Source organism: Sus scrofa, chromosome 18 (assembly GCF_054392235.1).
Source record: "Sus scrofa isolate SSC_HxYL_T2T_F1_AM1 chromosome 18, Sscrofa_HxYL_maternal_Yorkshire_Landrace_v2.0, whole genome shotgun sequence".
Taxonomy (NCBI): Eukaryota; Metazoa; Chordata; class Mammalia; order Artiodactyla; family Suidae; genus Sus; species Sus scrofa.
In genome coordinates this window covers 19190455-19205385 of record NC_139400.1, presented here as the reverse complement: position 1 = coordinate 19205385, position 14931 = coordinate 19190455, and the positions used below count along the sequence as shown (strand labels likewise).

Sequence of the window (14931 nt, the reverse complement as noted above, 5' to 3'; positions counted from 1 at the left end):
GGGTTGGTTGATATAAACTATTATATTTAGAATGCATCAACAACAAAGTTCTGCTGTATAGCACACTGGCAGCTATATCCAGTCTCCTGGGATATAGACCATGATGGAAAAGAATGCAAAAAAGAATGTGTGTGTGTGTGTGTGTGTGTGTGTGTTTGTATATATATAGATCTGAATCACTTTGCTATACAGCAGAAAGTGGCACAACACTGTAAATCAACTATAATTTTTTTTTTTTTTGCTTTTTAGGGCTGCACCTACGGCATATGGAAGTTCCCAGGCTAGGGGTCGAATCAGAGCTACAGCTGCCTGCCTACACCACAGCCACAGCAATGCTAGATCTGACCTACGCCACAGCTCACAGCAACGCCGGATACTTAACTCACTGAACAAGACCAGGGATCGAACCCACAACCTCGTGGTTCCTAGTTGGATTCATTTCCGCTGCACCACATGGAAACTCCTAAAAAAAATTTTTTTAAGTGCAATATGAAGCATGGAGTGCATGGGGAAAGATGATTGGGAAAAAAGTGCACGAATCTTTGCTCTGAGCAGGCCTAACTAAGCTGCGGCCCTCTGCAGGTGCCCAGCTGGGGGTTCAGAGGCCCTAACCAGCCTTAACCAGCCCAGTTAAACTAGCCTAACTGACATTCCAAGTGTGGTGATGCCATCTCTGGGTACTTACTGTTAGGGGGCATGTACCGAACAAGGAACTGAGTAATTAAAGGGTTTAGCACACAACTGAAAATTACTCTCTTTTGTTGCCACTTCCAAATTAACATTCTGATTCCAATAAATAGCACCTGTAGACAACTGTCATGCCATTCACAGGCCCAAGGTTGGTCATCAAAACCACAAAGTTATACCCAGGGGTCGGGGGGCAAGGGGCACAAAGATACCAGACATACTGATAACCTTCAGGGGTCAGGCCAGGGATCAGCGTCTCACCTTCACAGAGTGTCTAGATCATGATCAGATTGGCTGAAACCCAGAGATATTAAATATGGAAGGGACACGGGCTGGGAAAAACAAGTACAGTTCCTACAATATCCTGGCCAAGCAGACCTTTGATGGGGACAGACACGAGGGTTATGTTGTTTTATTTGAGAAGACCCAATTTCGGCTTAATCAAAAACACGACAGGAAATTCTGTTGCTTATCCTAACCCGATATTACACCTGAGTGCTTTTTGTCACATGGGACAGTGACATTCAGGGTGGTTGACAAATTGAGGACAGGCGTATAATCCAAAGGTCCGCACGATCAAATACGGAAAAAGGTGTTGGGTGCCGTATCCAGAAGCTAGACAGATTACCTGCTTTTGCCGAAGTCTGAGAAATCCTACTCATTGAATTGTCCTTCCAAGCCTCAAGGTTAGAAATCAGAGAAGACATACAAGAACCCTCATTCTGGTAACCTAACGTTATTGAAATAACTTGCCTTCTAAAGAATTTTACTTCACCAAAGCCACCAATGCAGCAATCTCGTTCACCTTTCTTTCTCAAGGCATCTTTCTGAAAAGCAACTTAAGATCTAGGGGCTCACCTGCCCACTTGAAGAAGTCAGGGTTGGTCTTGAACCAGGCGTGGTTTCCCTTCTGCAGCACATTCTCTATTTCCCATCACATTCCTCACGAGGTCCAGTCCAGTGAAGATGGAGCGGTCTTCTGGATGTACATCCTTTCAAGATTCCAAGCTAAAGGTCCATTATCTCCTTCTTTAAGAGCCCCCTGCACAAACAGATGGAAAAACATACCATGTTTTTGGATTGTAAGAGTCAATATTATCAAATGACTATACTACCCAAGACAATCTACAGATTCAATGTAATCCCTATCAAATTACCAAGGACATTTTTCACAGAACTAGAACAAAATGTTTTGAAGTTTGTTTCAAAGCACAAAAAGAACCAGAATAGCCAAAGCCATCATGAGAAAGAAAGGTGGAGCTGGAGAAATTAAGCTCCCTGACTTCAGACTATACTACAAAGCTACAGTCATCAAAACAGTTTGGTACTGACACAAAAACAGAAATATAGATCAGTGGAACAGGAGAGAACGCCCAGAATTAAACCCACACACCTTTAGTCAACTAATCTATGACAAAGGAGGCAAAAACATACAATGGAGAAAAGACAGCCCCTTCAATAGTGGTGCTGGGAAAACTGGACAGCTACATGTAAAAGAACGAAATTAAAACACTTCCTAGGGAGTTCCCATCGTGGCTCAGTGGTTAACGAATCCGACTAGGAACCATGAGGTTGTGGGTTCAATTCCTGGCCTTGCTCAGCGGGTTAAGGATCTGGCGATGCCATGAGCTGTAGTGTAGGTCACGGACGCAGCTTGGATCTTGTGTTGCTATGGCTCTGGCGTAGGCCGGTGGCTACAGCTCTGATTCGACCCCTAGCCTGGGAACCTCCATATGCCACGGGAGCGGCCCAAGAAATAGCAAAAGACAAAAAAAACAAAACAAAAAAAACCCACTTCCTAACACCCTACACAAAAATAAATAAAGACACAAATATAAGACCAGATACTATAAAACTCTTAGAGGAAAACATAGACCAAACACTCTCCAACATAAACCAAAGCAGCATCTTCTCAGATCCACCTCCTAGAATAATTACAATAAAAACAAAAATAAACAAATGGGACTTAAAAGTTTCTGCACAGCAAAGGAAACTCTAAACAAAACAAAAAGATAACTCACAGAATGAGAGAAAACATTTGCAAATGAAGCTACTGACAAGGGATTAATCTCCAAGATTTATAAACACCTTCTGCAGCTCCGTACCAAAAAAACAAACAACCCCATCAAAAAATGGGCAGATCTACACAGACAGTTCCCCAAAGAAGATACACAGATGGTCAAAAAACACATGAAAAGATGTTCAACATCACTAATTATTAGAGAAATGCAAATCAAAACCACTGTGAGGTACCACCTTACACCAGCCAGAATAGCCATCATCAAAAACTCTACAAACAATAAATGCTGGAGAGGGTGTGGAGAAAAGGGAACCCTATCACACTGTTGGTGGGAATGTAAATTGGTGCAACCACTGTGGAAAACAGTATGGAGATTCCTCAGAAAACTAAACATAGAACTACCATATGATCCAGCAATCCTACTCCTGGGCATCTCCAGAAAAACCACAACTTGAAAAGACACATGTACTCCAATGTTAATTGCAGCATTATATACAATAGCCAAGACATGGAAACAACCTAAATGTCCATCAACAGAGGAGTGGATCAGGAAGATGTGGTACATACACACAATGGAATATTCCTCAGCCATTAAAAGGAATGAAATACCGGCATTTTTAGCAACATGGATGGACCTAGAAATTATCATGCTGAGTGCAGTCAGCCAGACAATGAGACACCAACATCAAAGGCTGTCACTGACATGTGGAATCTGAAAAAAGGACACAATGAACTTCTTTGCAGAACAGATACTGACTCACAGACTTTGAAAAACTTAGTTTCCAAATGAGACAGGTTGGGGGGCAGGGGAATGCGCTAGGGGTTCGGGATGGAAATGCTATAAAATTTGGTTGTGATAATAAAGGCAATAAAATCCATTGAGTAATTTAAAAAAAAATTTTTAAAAACCAAAACATTAAAAAAAAAAGGAGCTCCCAGAAGGGGTTTTGCTTTGAGTCCAAAGTTGGGGATCCAAATGCAGCAAACCCAGCTATTCCCAGGGAATCCGTCCAATTGCTTCCTGATAACAGGAACTGCAACCCCGGCTGAAGGTCCCCTCCCATCAGGGAGCAAATCTCTGTCCTTATGACCGTTCAAACCCCAAGTATTTAAGAGAGGGCTGAGGAGTCTGTGACTTTTTCTGTGCCATCTCATAGCCTCACTCTACCAAGTTCAAAGCCAAAACCGGGGCTGGAACCTACATCCCGACGCTCTCGAGATGCCACCAATCCCATTGTGTTACTGTGGGAGCTCCCCCAAACTGTGTGGGGAGTTTGTCTCACTAGCCCTTTGTCTCGATGCCCTTTGTCTTACCAGCCATCAGAAGATCTTCCACGTACTGGAGCAGGGCTCCCTCCATTAATTGAGGGTCCCTCAGGGCTTTTGCCATCATTTCTTCAAATGTTCTGTGGGAATTTTAATTTTTTTAACTTAAAGTTTTATTTTTTATTTTTTTATTTTTAGGGCCGCACCCACAACATATGGAGGTTTCTAGGCTAGGGGTCGAGTCGGAGCTGTAGCCGCCGGCCTATCCCAGAGCCACAGCAACATGGGATTCGAGCTGAGCTGCGACCTACACCACAGCTCACGGCAACGCCAGATCCTTAACCCACTGAGCGAGGCCAGAGATCGAACCCGCATCCTCATGGACACCAGGTGGATTCATTTCCACTGCGCCACAATGGAAATTCCCTAGAAAGCTGCTTTTAGATGAATCTTCCCCATCTGACAGTCTAGTGGCTCGAGAGCAGGCTTTCTCAAGGTTTCTCCAGAGACCCCAGGTACGAACAGTCTCAAAAGAAAATTTAGAAAGCTGGGTATTGAAAACAGAGTTAGTGGCCCCCGTAATTGATCAGAAAGTTCATAAGCTTATTTCCCACCGTCCGGGTCATCCGGGGCTCTGTCTTCGAGATACTGACAGACTCAGCAGGATTTAGAGGGGCCTCTGGGTCCTGTATCCTTGGTCACTGTCATTCCCAGCTTGGTCAGCTGATGTGCCACTTACTTTCTTCCAGAGTCTTACTTAGAGTGGGAAGGCCTCTTCCAGAGTCCCTCCTGCTTGCAGTATGCAGACTCAGAGGGCTCCACTATCAACTGCTCCATTCGAGGAGAAGCTTGGGGCCTCCCACCTTTTGCCAAGTCCCTCCTAGGGTTCTCATTTTGGTTCAGCTCTTCTCCAGGTGAAGGCAGCCACCAGCAGAGTGGCCTCTTATTTTTATTATTATTATTATTGCTTTTTAGGGCCACACCCACAGCATATGGAAGTCCCCAGGCTAGGGATCCAACTAGGGCTACAGCTGCTGGCCTACACCACAGCCACAGCAATGCCAGATCTGAGCTGCGTCTGTGACCTACATCACAACTCACGGCAATGCCAGATCCTCAACCCACTGAGCAAGGCCAGGGACCAAACCCACAACCTCATGGTTCCTAGTCGGATTCGTTTCCACTGTGCCAAGATGGGAACTCCTCCTCTTTTTAAAGTATAGTTGTTTTACCACCTTACACCAGCCAGAATGGCCATCATCAAGTCTACAAACAAGAAGTGCTGGAGAGGGTGTGGAGAAAAAGGAACCCTATCACACTGTTGGTGGGATTGTAAATTGGTGCAACCACTGTGGAAAGCAGTATGGAGATTCCTCAGAAAACTAAACATAGACCTACCATTTGATCCATCTACCAGAGAAAACCATGATTTGCAAAGACACATGTACTCTGATGTTCATTGCAGCACTATATACAATAGCCAAGACATGGAAACAACCTAAATGTCCATTGACAGAGGAATGTATCAGGAAGATGTGGTACATACACACAATGGAATATTACTCAGCCATTAAAAGGAATGAAATACCGGCATTTTTAGCAACATGGATGGACCTAGAAATTATGCTGAGTGAAGTCAGCCAGACAATGAGACACCAACATCTGATGCTTTCACTGACATGTGGAATCTAAAAAAAGGACACAATGAACTTCTTTGCAGAACAGACACTGACTCACAGACATTGAAAAACTTATGGTTTCCAAAGGAGACAGGTTAAGGGATGGGGGGATGCACTGGGGGTGTGGGATGGAAATCCTATAAAACTGGATTGTGATGATAACGGTACAACTATAAATGTAATAAATTCATTGAGTAATACAAAAATTAAGGATCAAAAAAAGTATAGCTATTGTACAATGCTGTGCCAACTTCTGCCCTACACACAGGGACTCACTTACACACGCCTGTCTCGGGAGATGGCATATGGTTCCTGTGTTGTACAGCAGGACCTCACTGCTTACCCATCCTAAATGTCATTGTTTGCATCTACCGACCCTCAGTTCCCAGTCCGTCCCACTCCCTCCCCCCACCCCCCCACCACCCCGGCAACCCCAAGTCTGGTGTGTTTGTTTGTTTTTGGCTTTGGGCCTATTGCTTCCTTCTCCACTGTCCCCTCTCCTAGCCTGGTCCCTCTGCCCTTGAAAACTGAAGACGACCTCAACGAGTTGAGACAGAGGCTTTCTGAAAGCACCTTCTGTTTCTTCCCTAAAGGGGGGTGAGGGCGGGATGGATCTGACGAGTCAAAATCATATTAACCATACGAATCCCAGTACCATTCGTGTTTTGGCCTATCCCCGGCATTCACATCCCAGTTAGGGCCCGCCGCGGGTACAGCCACGCGTGCAGCAAGCCCACACCAGCTGGCCAGGGCTGTCTGCACAAAGCACACCTACCTCCTCCCTAGCTTTATCCAGCCCCAGTCTAGAGTCTTCCTTCTTTTGTCTTTCTTTTTCTTTTCTTCTTTTTTTTTTTTTTTTTTTTTTTTTTTTTTGTCTTTTTAGGGCCACACCTGTTGCATATGGAAGTTCCCAGACTAGGGGTCGAATTGGAACTGTAGCTGCTGGCCTACACCCCAGCCACAGCAACACCAGATCCAAGCTGTGTCTGTAGCCTGTACCACAGCTCATGGCAGCGCCAGATCCTTAACCCACTGAACAAGGCCAGGGATCGAACCTGCATCCTCATGGATACCAGTGAGATTCATTTCCACTGAGCCATGACAGGAACTCCCAGTTCTTGTGACATGAGAAGGGTATTTAATAAATTTCAAACATCTGCCCAGGTCAGGTTTTGGGTTAAAAAATACCTATATATGAAAAAAGACTGTTCCATTCTCTGTGGGTCATCTCGAAGAGTTGTCATATTGTTCTTCCGAGTAAAGAAATCTCAAGTTCAAAGGGGAAATAGACCCAGATCAACATCACTGGCTGCCCAGTCCCAGCATTCATGACCCTGGGGGGTAAGTGCCTTGACAGGTGCTGCCTCACCTGAGTCTGGGGAGCTCCACAGCCAAATCAAACAGCAGGTATGGGATGGGGAGACCATTCCTATTCCTCAACTCTCAGAGACGAGAAGGGCCCACGCCTGGGGCTCTGGCTCAGGTGGTGGCCAACAAAAAGCAGCAGGCCTATCATATGGGGCGTGTCAAGAAGTGTCAAGAAGGAGCAGTCCAAGGGTTTGAATCCAGAGCAAGCTGTCTGTCCTTTTCATTAAAATCAGGCATAACCAACCTCTTTGCCTTCCCTTCCTGTTGGACCGTAACCTTCCATCTTCTTTGCACAGGTTTATTCCGATACAGTCACTGTACATAAGGCACTTCATCCCATTTTTTCCTTCCCATTTACAAAATAAATCGAGTGGCAGAATTATAATTTCAAGATCCATTTATAGGCCATTTGGTTCAGGAGTCTCGCGGATAATGTGACCATGCAATGATATATATAAAAAAAAATACCATCACTTTCTTTTCCGGGGGTCCATAACCAAACATCTACCAATTATGGAAACTAGAGCACAGAGGGCTGCCAGGGGGAAGCGAATTAACATTTCCCATTTTGAAGGGGCTTGGCTTCCAGGGAGTCCCAACAATAGAGTCTTTCTAAGGGTCCTTGCTACGGTCACCCATCTCACCCCCCAAAGCCATTTCTTAACAGTTGAGACAATCAGATATAGACAGACATGGACAAAGATGACCAAAACAAACCCAACCAGAAACTGAAGCCCTAGGCCTCTAACCCCAGTACGGAGCAGCTGTCACCTTTTATGTCATCTGCCAGAATCCCTCCTGGTAGGCGGGCCCCTAACGCACAATCCATCAGGCTGGATTATCAGACAGTTTAGGCACAGATGCATTTCATTTTTTTCCCCAATAAGTTGTAGGAATTTATGCTACAGTTGATTAAAAGGGGATTCATGGTAGAAATAGAAGATACCTGAAGGAGTTCCCGGGTGGCTCAGTGGTTAATGAATCTGACTAGGAACCAAAAGGTTGCAGGTTCAATCTCCGGCCTCACTCAGTGGGTTAAGGATCCAGGGTTGCTGTGAGCTGTGGTGTAGGTCACAGATGCAGCTCAGATCCCGAGTTGCTGTGGCTCTGGTGTAGGCTGGTGGCTGCAGCTCCAATTTGACCCCTAGCCTGGGAACCTCCATAAGCCGCAGGTGCGGCCCTAGAAAAGACAAACAGATGAAAAGAAAAAAAGAAAAAATAGATACCTGAAGGAAGATTTGGGAAATGAACTCTGTACACATGCTAAACAATGCCTCCAAAACTGATTATAAGCAAAAAATGTCTTCACATTAAAATGCTGCTTTTTTATGTGTTTTCCCCCATTCTTTACAAGGTTACAAAAGAAAATAAAAACCCAAAATCTTGATTATTTTTCCTTTTTTTTTGGACCAAATACTCATTTTTCTCTAAATGTATTGACCTGTGGAACTTTTTGTACAATAAAATCTTTCAAGTGAAAGAGCAGGGTTTAAAATTAAAAAGATGGAGTTCCCATCATAGCACAGCAGAAACGAATCCGACTAGGAACCGTGAGGTTACAGGTTCGATCCCTGGCCTCGCTCAGTGGGTTAACGATCCAGTGCTGCCGTGAGCTGTGGTGCAGGTCGCAAAAGCAGCTTGGATCTGGCATTGCTATGGCTGTGGTGTAGGCTGGTGGCTACAGCTCCCATTAGACCCCTAGCCTGGTAGCCTCCATATGCCACGGGTATGGCCCTAAAAAGACAAAAAAAAAAAAAAAAAAATTTAAAAAGATGGGAGTTCCTGCTCAGCGGAAATGAATCTTACTATGATCCATGAGGACTCAGGTTTGATCCCCGGCCTGGCCCAGTGGGTTAAGGATCCGGTGTTGCCGTGAGCTGTGGTGTAGGTTACAGACGTGGCTCAGATCCCGTGTTGCTGTGGCTCTGGTGTAGGCTGGTGGCTACAGCTCCAATTCGACCCCTAGCCTGGGAACCTCCATATGCTGCGGGAGCAGCCCTAAAAAGACAGGAAAAAAAAAAGATGGGTATCTGAAAGGGCATAGAGAATGCTCAGAACAAAGGATGATGGGAAAATGGTTTTAGTCACTGATTATCTTTCAACTTGTTCACCCCTCATCCCCCAACCTCAATCTACTCAATCTTTAAGATCAAGAAAAACATTTAAATAATTAAAAAGAAATAAAGATTCACATTTAAAAAGGAACATTTAAAAAGGAACACTCATGCTTTTCTGTTAACTGGTGTCTGAACGAAAATACTGCTGACGTCACGACTACTTCAACTTTAATGAAAACTGATTCCCAGACAGTAATTGTGACAATTCTAACAGGTGTGCTGGGTTTTTGATTCTACTTAAATTCCTGAAACGGGAGAGAGGAGAGTTCAGAAATTTATTTCTATTAAAATACAGAAGTTATTGCAAAACCCTACCTGTAAAAGGGCACCAATAAAATCGGACTTTGCACGCAGCAGCTGAGAGAATCCAATGCTTCAGTGAAACAGTGCATTTGCCTGGCACAACTCTGACAAATTCCCATCCACTTGACCCCTTGACAATAAAAAGACAATTCAAAACAAATCATAGTTAAAATGTTGATATCTGAATTAATGACTTTTTTGGCTTTTTACGGCTACATCTAAAGCACACAGAGGTTCCCGGGCTAGGGGTCCAATCAGAGCTGCAGCTGCCAACCTACACCACAGTCACAGCAACGTAGGATCCCAGCCACGCCTGGGATCTACCCCACAGCTCACGGCATCACCAGATCCTCAACCCACTGAGTGAGGCCAGGGATCAAACCCACATCCTCATGGATACTAGTCAGGTTCATTACCGCTGAGCCACAACGGAACTCCCTCCCCTAAATATTTTTAAATAAGTGATACATAAAACGACTGGCTCAGCTCTCCCTTATACTAGCTCCAGGTACATCTTGTCTCCTAGATGTTGGCTTTTTAGGCCTTGTAGCCTCTTTCCCTCAGGAGTGAGTGAAAAACAAGGCTCACAGTTTATCCACCCTCCCCGACCACGGAACCCTGCCCCTTACGACTGGCTAGACCTCGGAGTCCTCATCAGCCAAGTTAATGGCCCAGGCAAACGTCTCCCACTGGGTTTTGTTGTAAATTTTCTCATTTGGGACCCCCTCCCCCCACAGGTCCAGATAATTGAGTTTGGAGGTTCCCAAAGCAATTTTTTTTTTTTTTGGTCTTTTGTCTTTTTTGTTGTTGTTGCTATTTCTTGGGCCGCTCCCACGGCATATGGAGGTTCCCAGGCTAGGGGTCACATCAGAGTTATAGCTGCCAGCCCTCGCCACAGCCACAGCCACACAGGATCCTAGCTGCATCTGCGACCTACACCACGGCTCACGTAATGCCAGATCCTTAACCCACTGAGTGAGGCCAGGGATCAAACCCCCAACCTCATGGCTCCTAGTCAGATTCGTTTCCACTGCGCCACAACGGGAATTCCCCAAAGCAATTTCTTTATTCTCCTCTTGGTCTGAACTTCGAGCTTCATCAACTGCTCCTCCCGTCTCTGCTCGGCCTCTTTCCCACCTGCTTGGTCTCTGCACCGTTCAGGACCTCGGCAGCAGCCATAGCACTTTGCAGGTCTTTCTGCACGTCTGCTAGCTGTTCCTTCTTGGCATCAATCTTAGACTGCAAGTTGATCATGGATGTCTCAAAGGTTTTTGGTGGTGCCCTCTGATGGTTACAAAGAATTGCAACAGCTCTGTTGGCACAGTTGTAAGATAGGATCTTTGCTGGGATGTTCTCACCAGGAGCTGTGAGCTCCTTTAGCTGCTGTTGTAGCGTGAGGGAGGCATTGCATGTATGGAACACCTTGACTGAAAGCCCTCCATGAAATCCTGAAGATGCTTATTTAGAATACCAGTATTGGAGTTCCCATGGTCTCACGGCTCAGTGGAAATGAATCCGGCTAGGGACCATGAGGCTGCAGGTTCGATCCCTGGCTCAGTGGGTTAAGGATCCAGCGTTGCCGTGAGCTGAGCAGACGCGGCTCAGATCTGGTGTTGCTGTGGCTGTGGTGTAGGCCAGCAGCTGTGGCTCCGATTCAACCCCTGGCCTGAGAACCTCCATATGCTTCGGCTGCAGCCTTAAAATGACCAAAAAAAAAAAAAAAAAAAAAAAAACCAGTACCGGAGAGTTCCTGTCATGGCTCAGTAGTCAATGAACTCAGCTAGTATCCATGAGGATACAGGTTTGATCCCTGGCCTTGTTCAGTGGGTTAAGGATCCAGTGTTGCCGTGAGCTGTGGTGTAGGTCCCCGATGCAGCTTGGGTCCCTTGTTGTTGTGGCTGTGGTGTAGGCCAGCAGCTGTAGCTCCTATTCATCCCCTAGCCTGGGAACCTCCATATGTCCCGGGTGCAACTATAAACATTAAAAAAAAAGGATACCGGTATTGAGTCTATCAAAGATCATCCTCAGGCTGTTTGTTCTCCATCAACAGTTGTAAATTCTTAAAAACCCGTTTCTCAATGGAGACTTTGTTATAGTATCTGACTGAGTCCTTCCCAAGGAAGTCAAACTCTCCCCTGTGCTCCTGACCATCCAGCTCTGGGTGCAGAATGATGTGCTCCGCACGAAGCAAGCAGCAACCCACAGGGTCCGGTGTGTCTCCTTCCTTCTCATTGCCTGCCGGCAGGGCAAGCTTGTCACTGAAGTTGTGACAAGCTTGCCCTGCCGGACTTTTCACCTCTTTGGACGTGCAGTCTTCTCGATACTGGCTGCAGACCTGATCCACGCCCATCTTCTGTCGCCGAGCAGTCTCGTGTTTCTGCCAGTCTTTCTCACCCTTGATTCGCGAGCTGGGGTTCAGCCAGATGGATGTGATGGAAACTCGAATGTTCTCTGTCCGGGAGATGAGCCAAGTACCCTTGTCAGCGTGTCGGACCTCTTTCCATTTACGCCCTGGGGGAGGAGAAGGCACCTTGGCATCTTTGCGCCAGTTGATGATTATACCTTCAGGCAGGACCTGTTTCTTCAGCTTGCCCATCCTGGGGTGGTTGCCCCGGCCACAGAAAAGTCCGGGAGGTTCTATCTTGAAGGTCCCAAACCTCTCCCTGTGGTTGTCCGTAATCAGAAGCCATATTCTTCTAGGAATTGTTCATTCTCCTCTTTGATTTTCAGTTTCTCTTCCTTGCTCTTTTGTTTTCGAGCTTCTTTTTTTAAAAAAAAAAAAAAAGCAAAAAACAGGGCTGCACTCGTCACATATGGGGGTTCCCAGGCCAGGGGCTGAATCAGAGCCACAGCCGCCGGCTTAGGCCAGATCCAAGCCGCGTCTGCCACCTACACCATAGCTCACGGCAACACCAGATCCTTAACCCACTGAGCGAGGCCAGGGAGCAAACCTGAAACCTCATGGTTCCTAGATGGATTCGTTTCCACTGCGCCACAACGGGAACTCCTGTTTAAGAGCTTTTGACGGCTTTGAACTACTGGCTTATCTGGGTAAAAATCACATGTGCTTAGGCTGGTGGTAATCTTCTTCTCTAAACTGGTCATTTCCTCTTTCCAGTCTTTAACGAGTTTCTTCCTCAGTATTTCTTCAGCAGTACATTCATGGTCGAGCAGTGCTGAGAAGCAGTAATTGTGCTGCTTTGGGTCTCAGCTTCATGACTTTACCGTCACAGTAACACCTGACACTCTCTGGAAGAGGTTCAGACGATGGAGCAAAGACAGGACCTCTGTGCTCCAGGAAATTCCCTGTCAGGACAGCGCTCCTCCTCCCACCATTTCCATTTCTTTTCCTCTTCTTTCTCTGGCTCCTTTTTCTTGCCATCTGGTTGATGAAATTTTTTGATCTTTATACTTGAGGTTTGTTTTTTTTTTTCTTTCAATTTACTGTCCTCTTCTTCCCCTAGTTTTCGTTTCCTTCTCTTGGTTATCATGTTTTAATTTTCTGAAGTTTATAGCATCATCTTCATCTGTGGTCTCTTTAATGGCTTTATATCCCCTTTGGGAGGAGCAAAGCAGCTGTCCTGTTCATCTTTAATCCGTGGTGGGCTAGAGAAAACTTTTGTTTGTTTGTTTTTTTAAGAGCCCCACCCATGGCACATGGAAGTTCCCAGGCTAGGGGTGGAATCAGAGCTGCATCTGCGACCTACACCACAGCTCAGGGCAACACTGGATCCTTAAGTGAGGCCGGGGATCCAACCAGCATCCTTATGAATAGAAGTTGGTTTTGTTATGGCCGAGCCACAATGGGAACTCCCGAGAAACCCTTTTCCTTCTCCATGTTCCTCTTCGCATCCCCAGAGGCTCCACTAGTCTCCTTCTTTGTTTTTCCTCAACTCTGTGCGTTTGTCTTTCTGCTTTTCTGAACGTCCGTCTTTGTGTTGGGTTTTCTCCTTCTGTTTCTTCACATTGTTCACTGTTGCTATGCTTGGCTTTTTCTAGGTCCTTCTCTGTGTCCTTCTCGTGCTCTTTGTGTGGCTGTTCTCAGCTTTATGTTTATCTTTGTTTACGCAAATCATTCAGCTGGAAATCCGCCTCCATCTGCGAATCTTTGTGGACATGGTCCCCACTCCAGTCGGCTGGAGCGGCGAGCAGCCGTGGCGGCGGAGGCGGCGCCCAGAGGCGCGAGTAAACGTCGAGGCGCGGGGCGGGGGCGTGGGGTGCGGGTGTGTGTGTCTGTGTGTGGAGGGAACGGGCCTGAAACTTCCAGAACTGTCTGGCAGGCAGCGAGAGCCGACCCCAGCAGCTGCGTAACGGCTGAAGTTCGCGTTTCACGGACGCATTTCTTTAACGAGGTTACTCACCCACAAGACGTCTTCCAAGCCCCAAACCCTCTGCGGTGACACAAAACGGAGCCCCGGATGTTAGTGGTGACTTGTAGGGGAAATCCGGGGACGGTCTTGGAACAAATGGACCAGGCAGCTGCTTGGACTCGTCCACGGTATCTCCGTACCAGCGAGGGGCCGACAAGCCCTGGGCAAAAGGTCCATCTGGACTTCTCTCCTGCCTGGTTCGCTCGACAGACTTGTTACCCAGCTAGGTTGATCCTGCTCCAGGCGACGCAAGCCAAACGCTAAAATGCTAACAAGTCTGGGGCATAGCGCGTGCTTATCCCGGCAGAAGGAAGAGATGCAGAGCCGATCTCAAACATGCCTTCGGGAAGGCGAGGAGCCACAGTATTTATGGAATGATGGATGAAGACGCTGGGCGGCGTGAGATACGTGGGGAAGGGCGATTGGGAAAACGTGCTGGGAATGGTCCTGCGCAGGCGTAACCAAGCTACAGGCTTCCGCGCATGTGTGAGGTCGTTTTGTGGCCCCCTTACCCCCGCAGCTCAGCTGAACTAGCGGCAGCTGAGACTCCAGGTTCCTGTAAGACAGCTCTGGGCAAACATCTTCTGGATCAGGCCTCCTGCAGCTTGGAGGACATGCAAGTGTTAAAAACCTTGATTAGTGAAGGCAGGCGGAGTGGATTTGGCTAATCACCACGCAGGGTTTCAAACCCATTGCATCCTGTTTCTGTAAAGAACAAGGCGATCTTCTTTCGTCCTGGTGACCCAGTAGGGTCGTATTCACATTCGGGAACCGAGCAAAGCGGGCAGACTTAGTGACACCCCTAATTGGCTTAGGCTTGGGCTCCCGAACCAAATTTAGGGGGCTGGGACTGCAAGGCCGGCAGGATTGGCTTAGATGTGCCAGGTGCCTCCCAGATTACCCCTGCTCACACCCACTCCCAGACGGATCACTGCCAGACCACAGGGCGGTGGGGGCAGGAGGCTGGAGCAGATGAGTGGGAACCCCACATCCCCCGTAGCACCTTTGCTTGTGCTGGCAGCCAGACCAAGTGCTGGGAATGGACTTTTTAAAAATTTATTTATTTATTTATTTATTGTCTTTTTGCCATTTCTTGGGCCGCTCCTGCAGCACATGGAGGT

At 46.8% G+C, this 14931-nt stretch overlaps 1 pseudogene across 4 annotated transcripts in view; it reads right to left on the bottom strand.

The window, feature by feature from the left end:
- Positions 1-14154, bottom strand: part of LOC100518705 (DNA topoisomerase 1 pseudogene) — a 30900-nt pseudogene extending 16746 nt beyond the window's left edge. Inside the window, exons 1-4 of one of the 4 annotated variants that reach the window (XR_014833677.1) lie at positions 11438-13602; positions 10578-10989; positions 9453-9570; positions 1546-1729 (exon numbers count right to left, since the gene is read on the bottom strand). The product of XR_014833677.1 is annotated as a DNA topoisomerase 1 pseudogene, transcript variant X1 (transcript). Of the gene's footprint in view, positions 1-1545; positions 1730-2708; positions 2982-8826; positions 9019-9452; positions 9571-10577; positions 10990-11437; positions 13603-13801 lie in introns of those variants that run through there. The other 3 variants (XR_014833678.1, XR_014833680.1, XR_014833679.1) reach the window with 3 other exon arrangements.
- Between the last annotated feature and the right edge of the window lie 777 nt (positions 14155-14931).